General features: G+C 33.2%; 1 protein-coding gene across 4 annotated transcripts in view; it reads right to left on the bottom strand.

Moving 5' to 3' along the window:
* LOC126919428 (uncharacterized) overlaps positions 1-24,361 on the bottom strand; it is an 85,197-nt gene extending 60,836 nt beyond the window's left edge. For 3 of the 4 annotated variants that reach the window (XM_050728728.1, XM_050728729.1, XM_050728730.1), the window contains exon 1: positions 24,099-24,361. The gene's annotated coding sequence lies outside the window, so the exon portion shown is untranslated. Of the gene's footprint in view, positions 1-12,354; positions 12,497-24,098 lie in introns of all 4 variants that reach the window. The other variant, XM_050728731.1, reaches the window with a different exon arrangement.
* Between the last annotated feature and the right edge of the window lie 752 nt (positions 24,362-25,113).

The raw sequence follows: 25,113 nt of genomic DNA, 5'->3' as shown, positions 1-25,113 counted from the left end.
AAAAACTGCTTATCAATTTATATTGACCTAACCTCTCCTTTCTATAAGGAAGGAAAAATGCACATCCCGTACCTATCAGCCCCCTGCCCGTACCCGTCAGTTATATGTGTAGAGCTGGCAAGTTGTCATTTGCCGATTCATTAAAAACCTCTCCTCGTATCCGCTATAAGCGGCATCCATCCACTCTTGGTACGATTGCTATAATTGAAGAGTAGTATAAGGCGACCTGGAATCTCACTGAAAATAAATTCTATACTAATTTTAAAATTTTAGAATCACTTCAAGGTTATACTATCACGCGTGAATATGTACAACAGTGTTAGCTGTAACATACAGCAAAAAAGATTATATGTATTATTACAGATTAAGAAAATATTTAACTGGCCTATTTTACACGAAATATAGATCGGTGACGCTTTAAGTGAGTATTTTTTAATTTTGTCCATAATTTGATTCTGTTGTAAATTAGATATCTACATATTCTGTCATATTCTGCGAATAACTCTTTCAGGCTCGAGCTCCAGCTTCTTTTTTGGTTCAATTCTTCCACCAAATTGGCCAGCAATTGATAGCAAGATTTTGAGAAGTGCTTCCCTTTCACCGAAAAGATTTTAGCAGTAGTTATTACTCGCTTCACAATTTTCCTTTCTAATCTAGTTTTTCCTACTTTCCTTTGTAGCATGTAGTCTAGAGTGTATCATAGAACACTTAGCAATTTTTCCAGAAAGCTGTTTTGTGTTTCTTCGACTCCCTTTTCCTAATTTGTAGGTCAACATCGCTATAGTTACTGATTCAAGTAACTTATTCTACTCTGGGTTTCCCTATTATTATTTTTAACCGCCACTAGTGGTTTCCATATTATACTTAAAGATATTTTTGCACTGCTGACAAAATGTTTAGACGCATCAAAAGTATGTCCAGTGTGAATGAGACTTCCATGTTTTCATTATGTCTATTGTGCCGTTTTTGTACTTGATTTTTCTCCCTTTTTTGTTTTCTTGGTTATTTTACATATCAGCATTTTCCTTTTTTGTGAATACAGGGTGAAAGAAAAAAAAGTCTCATAATTGCTAGAATAGATAGTACTCGCCAAATGATGAAAAAAAGTTCCAAGAAATATGGACTAAAAAATTAATAGTTTAAGTTATAAACAATTGTTTGTTTCGGTTAAAGTGACTGACTTTCTCGCTTCGAGAGTTATCGTACCGTATGGAAACAATGGATTATTTGCCTTAATACTAAATGATAGGAATGTTCAGGGATCAAGAACAAGTCTCTAATAAGTATATAATATTAAGTGTATAATACTCGAAGTGTATAATGTTAAGAAATGTTAAGTTGGTATGACCGCTAGTTACTAAAAGCTAGGTTGGTACGACTCTTAACGACGCTCCTTTGTCTTAGGAGTCGCGTTAATTGCTAAGACGCATCCTGTGTGATTTGGCGTTTTGTATAAGAAACAAAATAAAAGGTGTGATAACCAATCCGTGTGAATCAGCTTGAATATCAAACCTATATGAAATAACAGGTTATGGGCCCAGGGCAATAAACTGCGGCAGGAGAGATATATATTTTTTTCGAGTTTTGAGTTTTTTGTGAAATTATCCGAGGAGAAAGCACACCATGTCCGACCAGGAAAGCATGGTCGATGTGGACAAGGGATAAATCCTATCTTGAAGAAAGGAAACTACGAATACTGGAGAACAATGACGGAAGCTTCGTTGGTTTTCCTGAGCTGCTGGGATGCCGTACAGCCAGGATTTACGCCAGCGGAAAGGATGAAGGCAGAATGCATAAAGATGGACAATAAAGCACGTACGTATATTTTCCGGCATGTACGCCGCGAATACCTTGGAGATATTAGAACCCTGAAAACAGCAAAGGAGTGCTGGAAGACATTAGAAGAGATCCACGGGAGATCCACGTCGATGGACATCGTATTATGCATGCGAGAACTAGGAACAATGGAGAAGACTCCTAGCATGGATGTGTCCGAGTACTGCGGAAAGATACAAGACTTATGCGACAAATTATCCAGCGTAGGCATAAAGATTGAAGACCACGTTATGGCGTGTTTTCTCTTAGCCGGCCTCGTGGCGGACCCAGGCTACTCAACTTATCTCAGAACAACGAGAATTAACAAGGATCTGAGCGCGAAGGTCGTAAAATCTGATCTATTACTCGAGGAGAGAAGGCTCGACGCGGCGGAGGGATCATCCGAGAGGGGCAGCGCAATGGCGACCCGGAGACAAGGGAAGTCCAAGCAACACAAAGATGGCGCTAGGCCGAAGACAAAGGACGCACATGATCAGAAGTGCTAATGTGGCAAGATGGGCCACATATCGTATCAATGCCAAGACCAAAAGGGAGACAAAGAGGAAAGGAATCAAAGGGAGAAGAGGAGACAGGAGGACAACAGGAGAGATAGAGGATCGGAAGAAAGGCCAAGGTCCAAGGGACTTATATCGACTCTGGCTTTATCTTCGATCAGTCACATGAGCAGGGAGATGATAAGTTACCTTGACTCAGGTGCCTCAAATCACATGACCCCGGACAGACATCGATTCGTAGAATTCATGCCTGCGACGGGACAGATCAGAATCGGCAAGGGGTACTTGGAAGTCAAAGGAAGGGGAACAATCGTCGTAAAAATGGCTGAGTCCTGTGGTGGTTGGACACTATCCCTATCCAACGCTCTGTGGGTGCCCGAGCTAGACGTAAATCTAATTTCGATTAGACAACTGGCGAAGAAGGGCGTTACCACAGTGTGCACTAGGGATGAAGCCATTGGAACACACGACGACGGAGACGTCGTATTCAACTCGAAGGTTGAAGACGACGTATACTATCTGGAGACGATACCTGCTGAGGAGCACATGGCAGACCTCTCCGTGGAGCATGATCAGGAGGAACCTAGCCAAGATGACGGAGATATTGAGGTCATTGAGGCGAGGGCATACAAGTGGCACGAGAGACTGGGTCATTTGCATGGAAATGCAATGAGGAAGATTCCTATAGGGAGCGTGAAGGAGGAATCCAAGACGTGCTATGCGGAATCTGCGTGAAAGGAAAGATGACAAGGGTGTCATTTCCGAAGACAGCCCACCATATGTGCCAACGTCCTCTAGAAATCGTACACAGCGATGTCAGCGGCAGAGCTCAGTGCAGGTCGTTAGGCGGAGGTAACTATTTTGTAATGTTCATAGATGATTTCTCCAGGTACATGTATATTAGGATCATCAGTAAAGAGCGAGGTATTCAAGTGTTTCAAGGAATACCAGATGGAAGTAGAAGCCTTACATCAGTCGAGAATTTGTGCCCTCCAAACCGATAACGGAGGAGAATATACAGGAGTTGATTTTGAGAGCTATCTGAAGGAGAGAGGTATTTTGCACAGAAAGACTGTTCCAAGGAACCCTGAGCAAAATGGAGTTTCAGAACGGGCAAACAGGACACTGGTTGAGATGTCTAGATGCCTACTAATCCAATCAGGACTTCCTGACTACTTGTGGGGAGAAGCTGTGAACACTGCATGCCACATTAGGAACCTATGCCCATCCACCGCTATCGGAGATAAGATCCCACTAGAATTGTGGAAAGGTAAGGGATGCGACATCCAAAGGGAGATCAATAGGCTAAGGGTATTCGGATGCAGGGTCTGGTACGTGAAAAGCACAGGTGAAGGTAAATTCGACAGCAGGGCGGATGAAGGGATATTTGTAGGTTATGACAGATAGGTCAAGGGATATAGAATATCTACCTACCGAAGACCAAAAAAGTAATAATCTCTTGTCATGTCAGGTTCGAGGAAAATGTGTTCCCCTATAAGAGCATGAAAGTGGATACAAGGAACATCAAAAGGAGATTTTCCGTATGGATATGGGACGTTGAAGACTTCGAACTTCAAGGAGGAGGTAATACAAGTGATATAGAAACTCAAAGTGACGGTGAAAACGATAAGGGACACAGTGACTACTTTCTGGATAACCTAACCAATGAAAACAATCAGCAAGAGGTTGTGAGTGTACCAACCGTACCTAGGAGATCAGCGAGGTTGCACAAACCAAAGACGTGCAATAGTTGTGCTCGTGTTGCGACAGCTTGTAAAAAGCAAGGTTCATGTGAGTCTGTGAATGTGCATGATGCCCTGAAGGGGCCAGATGCTCAAAAGTGGACCGATGCAATTGCGAAGGAGTTAGAAAATTTAGCGAACAAGGATGTGTAGGACAGTAGTATAAAAAATACATTTTTCCAAAAGACCTTTGGACAGAAACGTAATAGATTGTAAGTGGGTACTAGTCATGGAAAGAGACCCTGATAGGCATAAAGCTAGGCTTGTAGCTCGAGGATTCTGGCAAAGGCCTGGAGTAGATTATTCAGAAACCTTTAGTCCAATAGTAAAGCGTAGGACACTAAGGATTTTGCTTGCTCTGTGTGCATGAGAATGAGTGGTGTTACGAACACATTGATGTGGGGTGTGCGTATCTAAACAGTCCTTTGGGTGAGGACATATATATGGAGCAACCTGAGTTCTACAAGGTTCCAGGGAAGGACAGGACTCAGTATGTGTGTAAGCTCAAAAAGAGTTTGTACGGTTTGAAGCAAGCAGGGAGAATGTGGTTTAAGTACATAAATTGTATTTTGAGAGGTATGAGTCTGAACTCATGCGCGAGTGATCCATGTATGTATGTGAATGCATCCAAAGATCTTATTGTGGCTGTGTATCTGGATGATATTCTTGTATTTGGAACAGAGGCTATGATTCACGCGTTCAAAATTAGGATTAAGGAGAAATTAGATGTGAGGATGTTAGGAACTGATACTCAATTCCTATTCGTCCACTTGAGTAAGCCAAACAGCACCACGGTTGTGTTCGACCAATCCGTGCAGATAAGTCAAATGTTGGAGCTGTTTGACGTTACTCAAGAGGTTGGAGTGTCTACACCGCTAGCCAAGGAGTACGAGGCTGGTCTAGACATTGTGGATAACGAACCGGTAGACAATAAGCTGTACGAACAGGCTGTGGGGCATATAATGTACGTCGCCACGGTAAGCGGTCCTGATGTCGCGTGTGCAATAGGAAAGTTAAGCCAAAGATGTGCGAATCCGACGGTGTCTGATTGGAAGGCAGTGAGACGTATTTTTAGGTACCTATTAAAAACTAAAGACAAAGTTAGTATACCAAAGGACAGGACAACCTTTGAAGGTGTTTTGTGATTCCGATTTTGCAGGCTGTGCAATAGATAGGAAATCTAGAAGCGGATATGTCTTCATACTTGCTGGTGGAGCAGTATCTTGGTTGTCGAAGAAACAACCAATCATATCTCAATCGACATGCGAAGCGGAGTTCGTAGCGATGCAAGAGGCAGCTAGAGAGACTGTGTGGATGTCCTTATTGTTAAGGGAGTTAGGTCAATCGTCATATTGTCCGCGTCCATGCAAAATTTTCTATGATAACATTGGAGCTATTTCATGGTCCAAGGATGAAGTAGTTGCTGAGAGTTCTAAGCATGTCCAAGTGCGTTACTTTTATGTTAAGAACTGCGTGTCGAAAGGGATACTAGATTATATCTATATATCTAGTTCTGAGAATGTTGCCGACATTCTCACCAAAGGGTTAAATAGAGTTAAGACTCAATATTTTACCAAAGCTATGGGGCTTGTAGAAACTAGCGATCAAAGGGGAGTGTTAAGAAATGTTAAGTTGGTATGACTGCTAGTTACTAAAAGCTAGGTTGGTACAACTCCTAACGACGCTCCTTTGTCTTAGGAGTTGACCATGCGTTAATTGCTAAGACGCATCCTGCATGATTTGGCGTTTTGTATAAGAAACAAAATAAAAGGTGTGATAACCAATCCGTGTGAATCAGCTTGAATATCAACCCCAACCTATATAAAATAACATATAAATCGTCAATTCTTATGAAACTTATGCATAATATGGTAGAAAAAATATTTGACATGTATCTTTTTCTTTTTACGTGTTGACATTCATATTGAAGAGGTGAAAACAGTTCCCAAAGTTGAAAATTAGAAACAGATATCACAGAATATCTCCAGAATTTAGGTTATATTACAATTTTCGTAATTGCTAATATATATTAATTGTAAACAAGACTTGTTACTGCTACCGCTTTATACATGTACTGAAATGTACTTTATCTGAAACTTTAGCTGAAAATTGTATTCGTTATAACGTTTGCTTCTATGAAAAGGATTCATTTTCATATAATTCTGGTTAAACTAACATAACTGTTCTTCATTTTCTTTCAATTTTCTTCAAAGAAATGGCTGGTTTTTAAAAAATACGTGATAATAGAATATTTTTATAGTTATTGATTTATTACTTTCTTACAGAAGGAATTCTATGTCATGTTGAATATTTTTGGCATTATTAATCCATCTGGAACCATGATCGACCTAAAGAAGGGTTGACACATTTATAAAATTGTAGAACCAGTCATGTTGACTGCTGTGACATTTCTAGCGTTAGCATCTAGCAACTTAACAATCGATCCGGAATTTTCCTGATAACTGATATCATCAGTAAAAATTTAAAAAACGTGTGGCAAATTGTAGAAAACGAGGAAACTGGTTAATTGGGATTCGATAAACAGATTGCAGGACCCCTTTACACTTTGACAAGTACCAGTCATTTTGACCGATATTGGTAGAAGTAGTCTTGATACAAAATTATTTCGAGTTGGAATACATAAAAAACAAAATAAAATTCATTTTATTATTCTTTTAGTTATCGTTGCGAAAGTCATCATTGCGGAAAAAATATAACATGAAGTATGAATATTAAAATAAAATTGTAAAACCAGTCAATTTGGTAGTTCTGGTGTTAATTAGCACTCATATTTCTTTCAAAGTAAGCATACTGTCGTTCACAAAATCTTGTGAAAATAATATGACATGAAAAATATTTTACAAGATAAGTTATCATATATTATATGTAGTTATCGCACATTATACTTATTTTCTTGCATAGTTGTGTTAAACATTATAACATTGACCACTGCTTGTATTTGTTATATAAAGAACTATTAAATCAAACTATACAGGATGTTCCGTGATAAGTCCAGAATGATATAACTACTGAAGGTAGGTGATGAGATAAAAATGTACGGAAACTGTTATTGTTTCTTTTTATCAAGAATATCGATGTCGAAGAAATTTTTTCCTACAACTTTTCAAGGTTATACTAAAGTCCTCCATTCTTTAAAATGGAACTATACATATTTTATGCGCCGTATGATGTATTTTTATTACTACAAATTCTCTACAAAATAGTATTAAGATGCTAGGGTTGAAAAATAATTAGTTTAAAAGATATTTTAGTTTCAATCTTCTATAACTTATGGTATTAAATATAAGGAAGAATATAATAGCAATATTTTTAAAAGCTTCGTATATCTTAAAACTCAATCTTGTATATAATCTTATGTAGAATATATCTTGTGCAATAAATTATATACTTAGATTAAGAGTTTATTTGCCTAACATTCAGTTTTATTCAATATCATAATTTCGTTAACTACTAGAATTTCAACAAATTACTTCGCCAGAATATTCAACATATATATATAACCTGAAAATATTCAAAAATAATTTCCCTGATTTCTTTTTAAATGTATAAAATGATATATACCTTTAAAAAAGGTAAATGCTGCTTTGAATAGAATAGATTAATTATAACACTTTGACGAGCCATTCGTTTTTATCATAGCTGATATAACTGCATGATTATAACATTTATAACAATAATATATCCTATTTTATTTGTAGGGTTGCCAGAGGAAATGCGACAATTGGTGTTTAATATTCTTTATTTGATATTGTTTTCATTAAAAATTTATTTAAATTTGTTTGAATTAACGAGGTTCGTAAAATTACATTAGAAAGAGATAACGTATAATGTGAAATAAAATTGACGTGCCGAGTCAATAATCTTACCATGATTTCTCTGGAATAATTATCTATTGAATATGAATATGAAAACAATGTCGTAATGTGATCTTCTATAATATTAAAGTTTGTTCACATATCTATAGGACTTTTCAAACAAATCTATAACCAGGAGGTTACTGTTACACTTCGGAGGAATAAAAATATTGGATCATACAGCAAATCATTAAATATTCTTCTTCACAGCATGTGGTGTATAAGGTGTAAAGAAATTATATGTTGAAACCATCGTAACTGGTTATTAATGTAAGAAAGCAGTTGCAAAATTGGTCTTGATCTTGAAATGCAAGATCAAATTTTTTTTGTTTGTGTCGTATTCTATTCATCACGAGGACTAAACGTATCAAAAAATACATGAAAGGGTCGAAACTCAACCGTTCTCTTAAAAAATGGTACCAAAGTTCCATTGACATTTGTGTATATTAACATTATTGCTGATAAATACTGACTGTAAGGAAGGTACCTCCGATGAGCTTGACCATGTATTGTCAAGGACGCTCTCCTGGGCAACTTCCAGAAGATTTTAGTTGTCGCTCATGTTCCTTAAAAGATTCTTAACAAAAAATTGTCATCACTACTACAATAAATTGTGTCTATATGTATGTGTCCGTGGAGGCATATACACTAATATTGTTTGCCAATCGCCGTAACGCGTCCGGATAAAACAACATCTAACCCAAACGTAATTTTTATATTTTGTTAGTAATTTGATATACATAAACGGAGGTTGAACGATTCACAATAATGATAACGATAGTTTGTTGTAAATATCTCGAAAACTGAGAGAGCTCGGCGGTTATATATGTCGGAGATGAAAGAACGCCGGAACCTTCCCTTTGGAACTTTGGGAAGATCCCTTAGTACTATAATCTAGATTCCACCATTTTTTTTTCTTTTTTTTTTATTTATTAGAATATTTACAATCAATTCTCGTTGAGAATTTTCAGTAACTTCATTTGGCGTGATACGATGACATGGTTTATAATAGTTTTATATTGTTGGTTCTAGTAGGATCTAAGGATTTAATCTAAGGGGTATTTTCTTTTTAGTCTGCGGATCTGGTCCGTCGTGTCAAGTAATTGGGTGACTAATGGGTTGTGGTGGTTGTTGACTCTTGCGTTATATCTGCTTCTGGACTACATTTCATCTTTGACTGTAGGTATCTTGAGGTCGCGGTGGATTGTTTCGTTAGTAACATACCAGGGTGCATTTATTAGGGATCTTAGCGTTTTCGATTGGAAGCGTTAGAGTATTTCAATATTGGAATTACTTGCTGTTCCCCATAGTTGGATTCCGTAGGTCCAGACAGGTTTTATTACAGTCTTATAGAGCGTAATTTTGTTCTGTGTGCTTAGGTTGGAGCGAAAAACTCAAAATTTTTTGAGTTTGTCCCTGAGTTGTTTAGATTTGTCTACGATGTGTTGTTTCCATGTTAATCACCTGTCCAGAGTCATTTCCAGGTATCTGACTGTGTCCTTGTTAGGAACTGTTATATTGTTAATGGAGACCTGTGGACAGATTTGTTTTCGCAGCATGAAGGTTACATGTGTGGATTTTTTTTCATTAATTTTGAAGCCCCATTTATGGAACCACTTTTCCATAGAGTCGAGATCTCGTTGAAGAGTGGATGAAGCAATTATCGGGTTGGCGTGGGACGCTAATAGCGCTGTGTTGTCAGCAAATGTTGCTATAGTTATTTCTGTTGATATTGGTAAATCGGCAGTGTAGATGGAGAACAGCAAGGGTCCGAGGACACTACCTTGAGGTATGTCGCTTCTATTGGGAATGTTGTGGTAATGGCATCTAAGTATTTAACCGTGAATTGTCTTTTGGTTAGGTAGGACATTAGGATGGAGTAGTAAGTGTGTGGAAGGATTTTTTTAAGTTTGTAAAGAAGCACTTCATGCCATACTTTGTCAAATGCCTGTTGAATATCAAGGAATACCGCTGAACAATATTTTTTCTTCTTGAGGGTTTGGCTGATATTGTGTGTTATTCGGTGGATTTGTTCTATTGTGGAATGTTCCTTCCGAAAACCGAATTGATGATCTGGCAGTGTTTTCAGATCCTCTAGGAGTGGAACGAGTCGATTCGTTAGCAACTTCTCGAATAATTTTGACAAAGAGGATAGAAGACTAATTGGGCGATAGGAGCTAGTTTCGTGTATTGGTTTTCCGAGTTTTGAGATGAGCGTAATCAGTGACGTTTCCCAGGTTTTGGGATAGTATTCAAGGCGAAGAATTGCGTTGAAGATTGAAGAAATGAGTGCAATCCCTTTTACGGATAGTTCCTTAATTGCTTTATTACTTATTTAGTCATATCCTGGTGCTTTCCTGGAGTTCAGACGATGGATTAATTCTGTAACTAGATTCCACCATAGCCGTATTAAGAAATTGTTGTCATTCGATCTGACTGTATTTATTTGAGATTTATGATAGTGAGCTCGGGCTCGAGGCGACAACCGGTCGCCGAACTTAGCCGCGATCAAGGGATGAACGTTTTGTCTAACAAAGGCAGGAAGTAACTCTATAATTCTCCTTAAAAGAAATAGTCGTAGCGGCACGCGACAGTAAACATTTCAACGGTTTCTGTCTCGTAGCTCGCCACACACAAACTTTGTCCTTCGGGTAAGATGATTACCAGATGTCAACGCATCTTCATAGTATATGTTTAACTGGCCGAGGACCCGTTATAAATCTTAAGTTTACGAAAATGTACGAAAATGGCTCGATGACTGGTTTGCCTCAAAAGAGCGACAGTTTTTTTGGCGTGGCATCCACCAATTGCCAGACAGGTGGGAAAAATGTATAGCTAGCGATGGGCAATACTTCGAATAAAATATTTTTAATCATTTTCATACAATAAACGTGTATTTTCTATACAAAAATTCCGGTTTCATATTTACATACCTGATAGTCTTTGTCCCAATTACGGGAAGATAAGAGAAATCTATCCTTCCACGAACGACGCTTCCCGCTAGCAACTTTCCCTCAAGGGCTGTTAGCATCTTTTTCTAACCAGCGATATGGAGATTGACCAATTAGCAGCAACGCCAATTTCCCTCACCTTCCGAACGAAGGCTTTCTTCGACGAATCCGAGGATCTCGTGTCCTTAGACACACCCCATATAGTTTTTCCTCGGTGGTATTATCGGGACGGAGAGTCATTCTCTCGTGCGATCTCATCGACGAAAAGAGTAACGCCTTTACGATCAGTGAATATTTCACGTTTTGTTAACAAAGGGTCAGATTTAGACGTTGTGAGAACGTGCATCTATCATCCCGTCGACCGCGGATTCGTTATAGAGCCTAAGATCATTGTCTTTAGCTTCTCGAGTATCTAATTATCGCGATTACTTGTCAAATTCTATAATAATCATATTTGCACTAGTAAATATCTCCTCTATTGCATAATGATGACATCTAATGCAAATGGGGATTCGTTTCACGCCCTTAACCCTAACTCTAATCTTAACGTCAACCCGACATATATAATAGGAAAAAATTGATCAAAATGTTGATTATCAGAACATATTTAAAAACCATCGAAATCGATGGTGCCGTCCGCTTTTTAGATAAAGACCGATATATGCATACGTGTGCCTGGATGTGCGAAACAACAAAACTTGTGTTAAATGCTATTTAATTCATTTCAATGTACGACTATGGACAGTATTCACTCTACAGGTAACGACAGTTTTCTGTTAATAACCGTTTAAGGAAGATTAAAGGAAGGAGTGACGATTAAAACCTCTTGGATGTTACTCAGGAGAGTGTCTTTGAAAACAAATGTATATCAGGATCAAGGTCACCGAAATTATTTCTCGTAAAATTAACATTTATCTTATTTACAGTATATTTGTCTTTCCCAGTCATATAAAAAAGTAAATAGCGTAATATTATTGAAGAAACAGCAAATTATTCCTTAGTACGTAAAGTAGTTTGCCCTAAATAGAACGAAGCATCTAACTTCATAATTTCAAATTATTGCAAAATTACTTATTGTATGAGAAAAACCTTACAAGTAAGAATTAAATAGTGTCGAAGAGGGCACTATTTCATGTTATTAGTTTCCTTGAAAGTGGTTACGTAGAAGATCTAAGAAAGTCAACTACATTTTCTTAATAATAGAATCTCATTTCTTAATGTATTGAACATTCAGTATATAATGATCTACCTGCATTCTATCCATATGATAATATAACAATAATTATATAAATAACTTACTGATTTATAAAATAATATTTAATTACCATAATGGAGTTAATTTTTTATTGTTAAAATTTATGCAAATTTGTTTTTTATGAGAAAATATTATATTAAGTATTATTTATTGATAATTCGAGGAGATATTTTTTAAAATGATTTTGGATTTATCGTTTACCTTACTTACGGCAGGTAGTTACACTTATACTTGTTGATATAAATACAACCGTTAAAAAATTATGATGGACACTGTTACGATACTCCATTATGACACTACGACACGTTACGAGACTCTAGATTTGACGCCGGCAAATTATTACCTATGAAACACAATTAAAAAACAAAATTATTTGTGAATTATTCACGATAGAGAAAGCATAAATTAAGTTACTCGTTTAAACCTGCACTATCATTGCAGAAATAATCGAATATGCAATCTGTTATCATTAAATAATTATATAACGATTAAATATTTTTAACAATTTGAATTTCTTCACTTCTACTGTTTTACTTCTACTAAAAGTAAGCATTCAGTTAGGCATTTAAGACGATCTAGATTTTAATGATTTGTTATATAAATTGACCATAGTAAAAATTGACTATAAGTGAAATACTATATTTATAAATGTTTAGGTGTATGGTTGATTCCAAAAATATGAGGATTATGTGGCTATGACTTTGTGCATATATCTTTTCATTTAATTTATGAATTGTAATAAACTTCAGATATACCAGAAGACATGCTGGTTGTTACAATAGAGGCCAGATAAATAAATAACTATATGTGATTTTGTCAGTATCTTTTAGAAACTATCAGGAGTACTGAAGAAGTATCCAGAGGACTGAGATTTCAATCAGAGTCTCATGTAATCAAGTGTATTTAAAGATTTTTACTTGAAAAAGTCAATAATTTCACAGAGATAATTAGTTTTCTGAAGGATTATTTACAAAATTTGAACATCCAACATCGTATATCAATAGTAATTTGCAATCACTTAGATTATAATCGAAATAATTACCAATCTTGATAATTGTCAGTTAAACTTGAAAGTGAAAACAAAAAATTAAATTTAAAGAATAATTAATGCTTTCAAGCTTTAAAACAAGAATCATTGAATTTTCAAAATCAATGAATATTTATTCTTTACATAAACAAACTAGTTATTCAAATCTTGCGTCTTTTATTGTAAATTAAAATAAATAAATTGTACATTATTTTCTAACAGTCAAGATTGAAATATAACTTTATGTAAACAAGGCAAGCCATTTATTAAGTATCTATGTAGTGTAATACAATCGACACACACTTTTATCAAGGCCCTGGATACTTCTCTCAGTTCTCCCTGTCATATTGTTTGACAGGGCCTAAGACCAGAGAACTGAGAATTTTGAGATTAAATGATAAAAATTCTCAAATGAATTACTATTCTAATATTAATTCTAATATAAAAAACAATTGGATGCCAATTTTATATTTGCGTTACATTAAATAAAAGTTAATAAAGATTAAAAACTTGAAATATAATACGACTACAATTTTAACTAATCAAAAATGACCACTTACACATTACAAAAAGTAAGAAGTATACTAACTTCACTTGATTAATTTTGACTTGCTTCACGTGATTCCTTTCTCAATGCTATAGATATGGTCTTTTAGAAATAATTTCACAGACATTAGTGAGATATAAAAGTGATGATAAAGATTCTAGATATTTTTTGTCAATAAAGTGAAGTCGATTAAAGTAAAAATAAATGTGAATGATAAATGACTATTGTAAAATGTATATATAAAAAGAAAAAATTAGTAAATAACTTCAAATTCTTCACTGAGCATGGGTTGCAGAGTAAATTTTGTAGCTGCGGCAGTAGACTAAGGATTTCACGTATAAAAAATAAATTTTGGATATGAATAAATGAAATTTACAAATCATCATAATGTATGAAGTCACAGTTATTATTTTTCTCTGCCATGCAAATATAATACAATTTAACGCTTTAAAAGTATTAAAAAGTAAAAGTTACAAAAGAATCATCTATAGAATCACTCGTATATATTTATTGCGTAAATCAGGTGTCCTAACGATGTTATGAATAAGTAATTCAGTTTAATAAGTAACACCCAGATCGTATTCTATTTAGAATATTTTTGTCATGGTTATACCTTTTTATTAGCTTGGTGATTTACTTCTGTTTAAAAGATTCGTGGTTTCTTTATACGATTTTCATCTTTTATGTACTTTAAAAATAACTTCCCGTTCAGCTTTATTTCTTTCCGATTTCTTCTCACTTATGATTCTCAATTGTACATCGATATTAAATTTTCGTTTTGTTTTGTTAGAAGCATATTAAAGACCATTTGTTTATGTTTAATCTTTAGATTATTACATGTTTATACATTGCGTGCTTTAAAACACAGTTTATTCGAATATTTTTATTATGTGTTATTTGTACGTACTTAGTTGTAACAAATGTTGTGTAATTCATTTTTATATTTTGAATTTTTTTTAACTTCACGTACATTTAGTGAATGTATATACAGGGTGTTCGGTTACAGGAATAAACAAATTTAAAGGGAGATACTTGAAGCCAAAATAAGACGCAAATAAAAAATAAAAAGGTTGCGTTTTCGGCTTCATTTTTTAAATCAAATTTGTTAAATCCAACGACATGCAAGTTGTAAAGAAAAAGACTATAACATTGTAAAACATAAACCGTTCTGCGCGACATTTTGTAAGAAAAATCAGAGATTAAATATTAAAGCTGCTTAATTATTGAAATACAAAACAACATATTGAATACCGTCCCATGGGATTTTCGAGTAGACAGGATTAGTGTTTTCTCTAATCCTTGCCCTTCATAAATAAGTAATAAACAAAAAAACATATATAGAATGTTTACACGAAGTTTACGCATTGTCCTATCCGTGAATGTTCTCAGAAAAATTACGTACGCATTCAATATTCTTGAGGGGCTAATGAAGGTGATCTTACGCTGATCTCGCATGAACCACACACATTTTCCATACAAATAGATCATTATTATTGTTAATTATTGTCACTATTATAATTAATTTCTATAATATTAATTAAAATAATTATTAATATAATAATTAATTCTATAATATCTATAATAACCAATAGGTCACTAGATATGATAATATTCACATACATACGCGTGGAATAAAAAAACGAAGAAACAATTATAGATAGGATAACTACAAACGAGGAAACAATAAATAGGAAAAGCTACAAAATAATTGTTTGAGCTTATACTCATAGGATTAATTAAAGTATCGTCTTATAATGTGATGTGTAATAACATAGATTAATATACAGTAAAATGTTCGTTATCAAAATGATACTATCCTTGCAAGGCAGTTCTAAACATTTTAAAGCACATCTGGTGAACAGCCTGTTCGCTTTCTCGATAGATATATTCAACCATGCTTTTAAAAGAAACACCTTAGATCCATGACTGCTTCTGACTAATTTCAAATTATATTATAAAGAAAACGAAAAAGTGGACGAAGAGTATCGTAAATTTTTCTTTTCGAACGAACTCTGTACTACTAACTTGCCATGTAACACGTTTTAACGATTTTGGAAATATGATAAGAGAAGAGAACAATTATAAAAGAACAAAGTCATATCAACAACTAAAGAGGAACTTTAGGAGAACTGTATAAACATAAAGTTAGAGTTAAAATTAGTTTTAGTACAAGTTTAAAGTATTTCGCTGTAAAATTCGTTAGGCCACTTTACTTTTAGTTCATTGAAATCTTGTAATTTTAATTCTTTTATTTTTACTTTTTCTATTTTTGTACTTTTTGTATTGTTTCCGCGTATTGTACGTATCCATTTAATTTGTTTATTAATTCTAACGGGAGTGATTTGGATGTATAGTGTGTGTAGTGCGTACAGTTCGTGCTGTACATATTGTGTTCATAGCGTACTTTTTTTGCAAGAAAACAGAGGTTATATTGAATATTCACTGTAATGTAAAACGATTGCTATTTTCGTTACGATTTCTCTATGGACACTCGCAGTGCGTATGCGATTTTTGTGTAAATATACTCCAAAATTCCATAGTATAGTTTTCGATATGCTGTTATACATTTTCCATGGGTTAAGAAGTTTAATATTTTATCTATGACTTTTCTTACAAATCCTCGCGCAGAATGGTTTATGCTTCCACACGTCATAGTCTTTTTCTCTACGACTTGTATGAGATAGGCTGCAGCCCATGTGTTCTTCGATTTGAGGATCGCTACGTATTATTTACCTCGCTGCTCGATCTAATCTGCTTTCGTTCTTGTAAGTAGGTTTGCTCGCGCATAGCAATATTGTCAAAGATGCGTGTAAGCCATTATACAATTTCGAGAATTATATTCATTTACAATAACAATATCTTTTATTTAAAAAACTTTATTACGTGCTATTTGCTTATGATTACGTACTTAACTATTAATTAAAATTTTCTAATCTGTAATTCAAATGCGACACGGGTTCCCGTTGTTTAATCATTCTATTTTGCATATATTATTTTCTAACCAGGTGTCACCTATTTAACGAATTATTTCATAAATTTTTTTTCCGTAAACAACCTTACAATGATGGGTATATTTGCTTCATTTTTGTCCAATTGAAGATCACAATAATCATCATCAGAAATTATCCTACGCTAGCGTTACCAGCTACCATTATAGTTCGAATACTATTCTATCCCTACCTATAACTGATTTTTGTTTATGCTATATAAAAATTTGATCGCCTAATCGATGATGAATTGTAAAAGTAACCTAAAGATTGTAGTTTCCGCGAAAATCTTGGAACCGAGCGACGGCTACATTATGTGTAGAAAAAAAATTGTTCAGAATGTTGACCTTGAGAACCTATTTCAGGGTCATCAAAATCGGTGGAACCGCCCCTATTCCGAATAATTACCTAATATTTTTCTAAATTATTTCATTGTGTTACCATCAAATGAATGAATGTTAATTCAAATAATTTCTTAAATGTTTCCTAATCCTTTTATATCAACATTTTTAATTGCACAAAAATACGTACATGTTTTCTTACAGTTTTTCACACACAATTTTACCACGATATACATGTTTTTCTGACAAAATGTTTGGAACGAGAACAATTTTGAGAGCAATTGTGGCTATCAGAACAGGGCATTATTGAAACAAACTTTTATTGAAATAATTATTCAAATAAAATTTTTATTTTATTTGTTATTTTCTCTGTTACTTTAAATTAGATGTACCAGGAAAATAATTTTATTTCTATCGTGGGTTGGTGGTAGAACCTCTATTTCAAAAGCACAAATTTATGACGATATATATTATCGCCGATGTTTCTGTTCTCTATTGTTTATATTCTAATGCCCTATTCTAGTTATACTTATTACGATTCGAACTATTTATTTTATTCATTATTCGTTTTATGTTCAACAGACCTAATTCGATTAACATAATATGTAACATTTCAAACATGGTTTATTTTGTTTACATTGAATTTCGAGTTGTATTAAGAGCGAATAATTTATAATAATTAGTATGTCTATTATGTATGCAAAAAAATTGTCATTTTTTATTTTGCATTATTGTTTGAAATTATCACTTGATAATAATTTATTTTTCGAATAAGGTTAGAGTTTATTTGCACTTATACTTATTTTGAAATAGACTTATTTGCTATTTTATTTAGAATAATTATTTGTCCTTTGTAAAAGTGTTCAATTCTGGCAGTTATATTATAAAAATTCATGGGCTTCAAGTTTAAGGATTTAATGTAGCTAAATAAAGAAATAATATAATATAACAAATCATTTCATCACAACCTTTTATATTGGATTATTTATTTTATTTGAATAATTTAATGAATATAAATAAGAAATTATTTGAAAATGATTTGTTTAGTTTCAACACGAAGTAAAATTACTTTTTCAACGTTATTAGTTGAAATAATTCATTATTTCAAATTGTTATATTTCATTTTATTTCAAATAAAATATATTGCTTCCTACCACGCCATCTGAATACCTTTGTTGCTCATTATACAGGGTATTTCACCTAATTCGATCATCTTAAATATCTCGTAGCTTATTTTTTATGATAAGAAAAAATATAAAATGTAAAAGATATCAAATGCGGTAGGCAAAAAAATTTTCTCGGAGTCACTTTTTCGAGATGTCAAGGACATTGAAGTATTTTTAAATGGAACTACATATTTTCATGACAACAATCTTAGAGCTCATAAAAGAATCATGAAATGTTTGAAATTAATTTCAATATCCGTTCAGAGTAAATGAAGGAATCTTAATTTCATTGAAACAGTGTATCGTTTAATTGTTCCTGATGTTTATAAACAAAATGTTAAAGTTCACAATGATACTCCCACAACACCAGAAATCATGCAAGAAAGGGTTCTACACGGATATACATCAATTACTACAAAAATATTTAAAAATATAGAAAAATCACCCATTTGCCATCTCCAAAAGTATGTTGAGGTTAATGGTGCATATTTTAAACACTTTCTGAAATAAATATTTTGCATTGAAAGATATGGATGATAAGAAGTGGGTCTTATCTTTGCTTTTTCCCTATACAAACATAATTTTCTCTTTTTTTTTATATATAAGCGATAATACTGTTGTAATGAAAATATGCAGTGAAAAAATACTTTGATGGCCTTGAAATATCGAGGAAAAAAGCGACCTTGAGAAAATTTTTTTTTCCTATCACCACATTTTCCCCTTCGAACCGAATATTCTCTTCCTCTGATAGTTTTTCCTATCATAAAAAATAAATGAGATATTTAAGATGATCAAGTTAGGTGAAATACCCTGTAAATGTATACATACATATGCATAAGTAATAAATGAAGGAATAAATGCAGCAATCACAAAATGTCCCTGAAATTGTCGTACTTACAAATATTGATACTCTATCTGGTATTATTAAAATACCATTAAAATACAAATCGAAGGAAGAATAAAATCACATCCGTGATTAATATGTATATTAATTAATATTTATTTTATTGATTATTTGAAATTTTACTCTAAACTGCATTTATCAGAAAATTGTATATCGATAGATACTTCAATCTGATTTTGTAAAATCTTGTTAATCAAACCTAAAACGACAATGAATATATTTATTAGATAAAGGTGTTGTTAATCCCTCTAAACTGACAGTTCTACAATATTCTCGATGCATATCCTGCTATCATACATCGTAAAGCAACTAAAAATAAGCAACTCGAAAACATATACAACATCCGACATATGCGACATCCTGATCTATAATAGCACTCCTCCGCCCCCCCCCCCCCCCGCGTGACAAAGCAATCAAGACTAATGTGAACAAGAGTCAAACTAATCCACCAGCTAACCAAGTGACCACCTACAACAGGTTCTCAATACTGGAGACAACAGAAGACTCCATGGACGTAACTGAAACGGTAAATAGACTACATACCCAAAGAATTCCCCCTCCCCCGCCAATCTTCGTTGACGATGTCATTGACATTCAAACAATGATAAAGAGGACTACAAGTTAAAAATTAATAATAACTACGTAAAAATTCTTCCGACCAACCCAGACGCCTATAGCAAATTAACTAAGTTGCTAAAAACCTTGAATGAAAACTTCCACACATACCAGCTCAAGCAAGAAAGACCTTTTCGTGTGGTGCTACGCAATATCCACCACTCAGCCAATCTAGACGAACTAAAGTTCGAACTTTTAAAGCTTGGCCACGAAGTAACTAACATTAGCAACATTAGGCATAGAATCACGAAAAACCCACTATCCTTATTCTTTATTGACATAAACCAAAAACAAAACAATGAAGAAATTTACAACCTCAATCGTCTGATGAACTCAATAGCAAAGATCGAACCACCTTTTGTAAAGAAAGAGATAGTGCAATGCAAAAGGTGCCAAAGATACGGCCACACGCAGAAATACTGCAACCATAATTTCCGGTGCGTTAAATGTGCAGGTAGTCACCCCACTGACCAATGCACTAAATCCCCAGAAACCCCCGCCAAGTGCATCAAGGAGAGCATCCTGCGAACTACAAAGGATGCTTAGCCTATAAAACACTGCACAATAATAAGTACCCTAAACCCAGAGCCAAGGAGATAACCAGACCCCAAGAACCCAGACTCCAAAAATTCTCCACACCATCAATCTCCTATGCCCAGGCAGTACAAGGAAATATAAACAATACGAAAACCCACAGTGACCACTCACAAAATATTGTTCCCATCTCACGAAACACAGACAACTTCACCAGACTCGAAAAACTAATCGAGAAACAAACAGAACAAATCAACAACTTACTTTCATTACTAACACTTTTCATGGATAAATTAATACGCACAGAAGCAAAATAAAACCAATGCGTATAGTTCTGTGGAACGCCAACGGTCTAGCTCAGCGCAAATTTGAACTAGAACTCTTCTTAAAACAACAGCAAATCGACGTAATGCTCATATCTGAAACCCACTTCACCGATAAAAACTATCTCAAAGTAAACGGCTATAACTTCTACCATACCCAACATCCCAGTGAAAAGACGCACGGCGGCACCGGAATCATTATCAAATCCAGCATTAAGCATTACGAGCTTCCATCATTCCAGAAAGACTACCTCCAAGTTACAAACGTAGCAATAGAAGACCGCCATGGTACAATCACCACTTCAGCAGTATATTGCCCTCCCAGACACTCAATTGCTAAAGAAAACTTTGATAACTTCCTTGAAGCTCTGGACAATAGATTCATAGCTGGAGGAGAGTATAACGCCAAACATACCCAATAGGGCAGCAGACTTATCACAGTAAAAACCTCTTGAATAGCATAATCACCAACAATCTCAACTACCTCACTACATATGAACCCACATACTGGCCCACTGACACTAACAAAATTCCTGATTTACTTGACTTCTTCATAACCAAAAATATCTCGCCTAGATATGTCCAAATCAACTCCTCGGCGGAACTCTCTTCTGAGCAACAGTCTGTTCAGCAATAATTGAAAACCCACCTAATGGCTTTATTCATAACCAACCCACCAACTGGCAACCCTTTAGAGAAGTCTTTAATCATTCAACTTCTGCCTCAGTTTCACTAAAAACGAAGGAAGATATCGAAACAGCCACAGAATACTTGAACACGAGCATAATTTATACATATTTATTTATATGTGATTCACGTTTCAAATCATATTTACCTTCATAATCTTTACAAGTTAGCAACATTTAATTAATAAATCAGTAACATACTTGTCTCTCATCTCAAGAATTAAATGTTGCTTATCCTGCAGCTCTTTCATTGATTTTTTAACAAAATAACTTATGGTTTAGTAGACGTTGATTATAGGAAATTTTATTTTTTGTTGCCTTAAAAGATGAACTATTAATCTTATCCATAAAATATTTTCATCATTTGATGATTTTTTGGAATTTCAAAAATATTAATATGGTTGTAGAATAAAATAAATAAGTGTGTCAATGCTACCTTTACTCTCATATTACTCATATATATTTTCTACAAAAGTACTTTTAAAATATAAATATATTTATCTTTTTTGTCCTTAATAGTGTTCAGAATATTTCATAACGTATAACATTGTATTAAAAAATTAGTTAAATCAAAACTTAAAAATAAATATGTCTTACACCGTTTGTATTTTCACTATATATAATAATCTAAAAAGAAAAACTCGTTCATAACATCTCACCCTGAAATTATCACAATGTATATCTACAAGCCAATCAATATCATGTGTGCTATTTGAAGTATTAAAGTAATTTTTAAATAATTGGGTACACGGTAAAAATAGATATAACTTTTGATATTTTTGAATAATATTTCGAAAAAATGTTTATCAATAACAAGTTAAATTAATTGAAATAGTTGTTATGTTATTTATGTGCATACGTATATATTATGTGATAATGTACTTCAAATTCACATTATATATACACATATACATGACATTATATATCAATATAGGTTCAAAAACTTGATTAATCAAGTATGAATCAAATCAGTAGTTTAGGTTATTATATTACTGCTACTATTTTTTGTAAGTATACAAAATAATTAAGCATATAATTTAAATTCAATCCTTTGTTATAAAATTAATATAAAATGATAAAACACATAATATAATAAAATTAAATAATTAATGCTTTGGTAACAATCTTAGATATAGCTTGAATGTTGCACATGAAGGTTACGGGAGAAAACATGATAAGTACATTTTTTAATTTTCTGACTTTAATATCACTTTATGATTAAAGAGGAGAATTTTAATATGAAATATTTCAAAATTCAAATAAACTGCTAAGTCCACAGATGTGGGCCTTTTAAAAATAACTAGTAAATTGACGACAATTTGTAGAAGCCCAAGCTATAATTATTTTGAGATGCAATATTTTAATATCTTCAATACAGTAACATTATGACGAGCAATGCATATTTTTTAAATTTTGGAGAAAATGAAAAGACACATGACTAACTCCGAAATCAAATATAAAGATATTAGTAATACGAAATTGATTGACAATGTAGTGAGTCTTAAAATTACCTTCCTATAAAAAATAAAAAATATAACTTATCATGTTCTTTTCCAGTAGTCTTCGTATGGCATCTTCTTCTAAAATAAAATTGTACGATAATAATTTGTTATTTATAGTAAACTATTCTATGGTATACTTAAGGATATAACTGACATGTATTGTACGATACATATGTATGTAATAATAAAATGCAGTGCTGAGTAAAATATGTAGAAAAAATATTTAAGATACTATTTTAAGTAGTCGCCATTTTACAGTTCAAATAAAATAGTATTTCAAATAGAAAACAAAAAATTATTTTCAGAAAATAAAATTATTTTTATTTCCATATTGTATTGCATAAAAATAAAATATTTTAACTTTGTATTATAAATAGTATCTAAAATATTTAACAATTAAAATTAAAAGTGAAAGTAGATTACGAATAAAGTCAATGTTGGAATGTAAAAATCCATAATATTTGCAAATTAAATTTATTTTCTTTTTAAGGTTGACTATTCGCATATAACAAAGTGCATCGTTCAAAGTTTGCATCACTTAGACTACTCTTTTATGAACAAAAAGCCAATCCAGCGTAATTTAATAGTTTTTTAATTGAAGGACACGTCGATATCAACACATTATATTTTGAAAATAAATAAATAAAATTATTTCTTCTACTTGTACTTTGTGATGCTTTAGATTCGCTAATTTTTATCATCCAAATATTGCAATAATTCTAATTCCATAATATTACTATGAGTGTCAGCGATATCACTACTGAGTTTTTCAATAAATGTTAAAAAGTCATATTTCTATATCTTGTATTCTGCCTTGCGGAAATGAAAAAGACTGAAATCATGTATCTGGAATTGCTATTTCTTTTAAAACTCTTAAACTGTTTCTTTAATATAATTACGTTTATCTATCATATTCTTTAGAAGCTACTATAATCTTTATATTGGATAGTAAACAAATATAAATTAAACTAAATAAAATATGTTAATATAAGGCTCACTACTTTCAGTATTCCTCAAATAAAATATTCTTTTTCTCACATTTTTTCACTAAAACTTCTCCTCGCAAGTAACCCATTTTATTTTCGAAAGTATACGTACGAATTAAAGTAAAACAGGCTATTTAGAATTTAATATTTGAAATAATATTTTACCCAGCTCTGATGAAATGTTATCCTTTTCGTAATGCAAGTATCAAATAATTAATAGCTAATATGTATGGGCATGTTATATATATTTGGACACCATTTCACACTTTTATTTATTCTTTAAAATAAGAAAGTCTTCGTTTAAAACAGTGACAGTTTTGTAGTTACCTTGTAATATGTATGTATTGTTTTTCTAAATATAGTTCTGATTGTTGTCAGCGCTTTCACTATGGTATTTTTAAATACTTCATGTTCTCTTCTTTCTGTTCTTCTAATTTGATTTTTAGTAGACAAAGATAAACACTATGAATCACGTGAACATGAGAACACCAAGATCGAAATTTATAGTCGTATAAACAGGTTCAAAACGAGAGAGGATCGAACGATGATTGCTTCTCCTGGGCTACGGTCGGCGGTCAAGTCGACGTCGCTCACTGCACAGGCGTCGATCGATAGAAACAAGAAAAGCCACCCTTGCAACTTGCGAACTCTACCCAGGAATACAGGACACACAACATTTTATTATACTGTGTTTTTAAAGTTATATATATGACTTTCCATATAATTCTGTTAATCGCTATTACGTATGGATTTGTACTTTCGACATCTTCAAAATTAAAATAATAATGATAAAATCTATTAAGGTGAGACAAATATAGTTATTCACTATATATATAGTAAAAATATTTTATCGATGTAATAAAATACATTTTATGTAGTAAATTGCTGGTTCTAACATGACTATCCCTTCATTGTAACAATACTTGTCATATTATTCAGCAGCTTACAGTTTACAGATGACTGCCATCTCAGTCGAATTTGTGAGGATCCAACTATATTTATAAACAAAAAATATTCTTTATACTTTAAATAATATATTCTTTTGAATCATTCTTTTTGATCCACTGCTTAAGAATAATAAGCAATTTGTCCTAGAATGTTCTTGCTTTTTCCTAGAATTAGATCCGTATATATTGTCATTTTTTGAACTCAGAAAACTGATGCCAATAACATTTGACTTAATTTTAGAAGATATTTTTATTTAAGGGCAGGAGAATCATCCAAGAAGTCGAAGTAAGTAGCTGAATATAAAATGTATACAAATTACGGCACAGCAGCAAGATATTGTTAGCAAGCTACTTAAAAACAATATCATTTGATCTCATAAATATAGATTTTATAT

This window comes from Bombus affinis, chromosome 8, assembly GCF_024516045.1.
Source record: "Bombus affinis isolate iyBomAffi1 chromosome 8, iyBomAffi1.2, whole genome shotgun sequence".
Lineage (NCBI taxonomy): Eukaryota > Metazoa > Arthropoda > Insecta > Hymenoptera > Apidae > Bombus > Bombus affinis.
The sequence above is the reverse complement of the archived record's forward strand: the minus strand, read 5'-3'. Positions and strand labels throughout refer to the sequence as shown.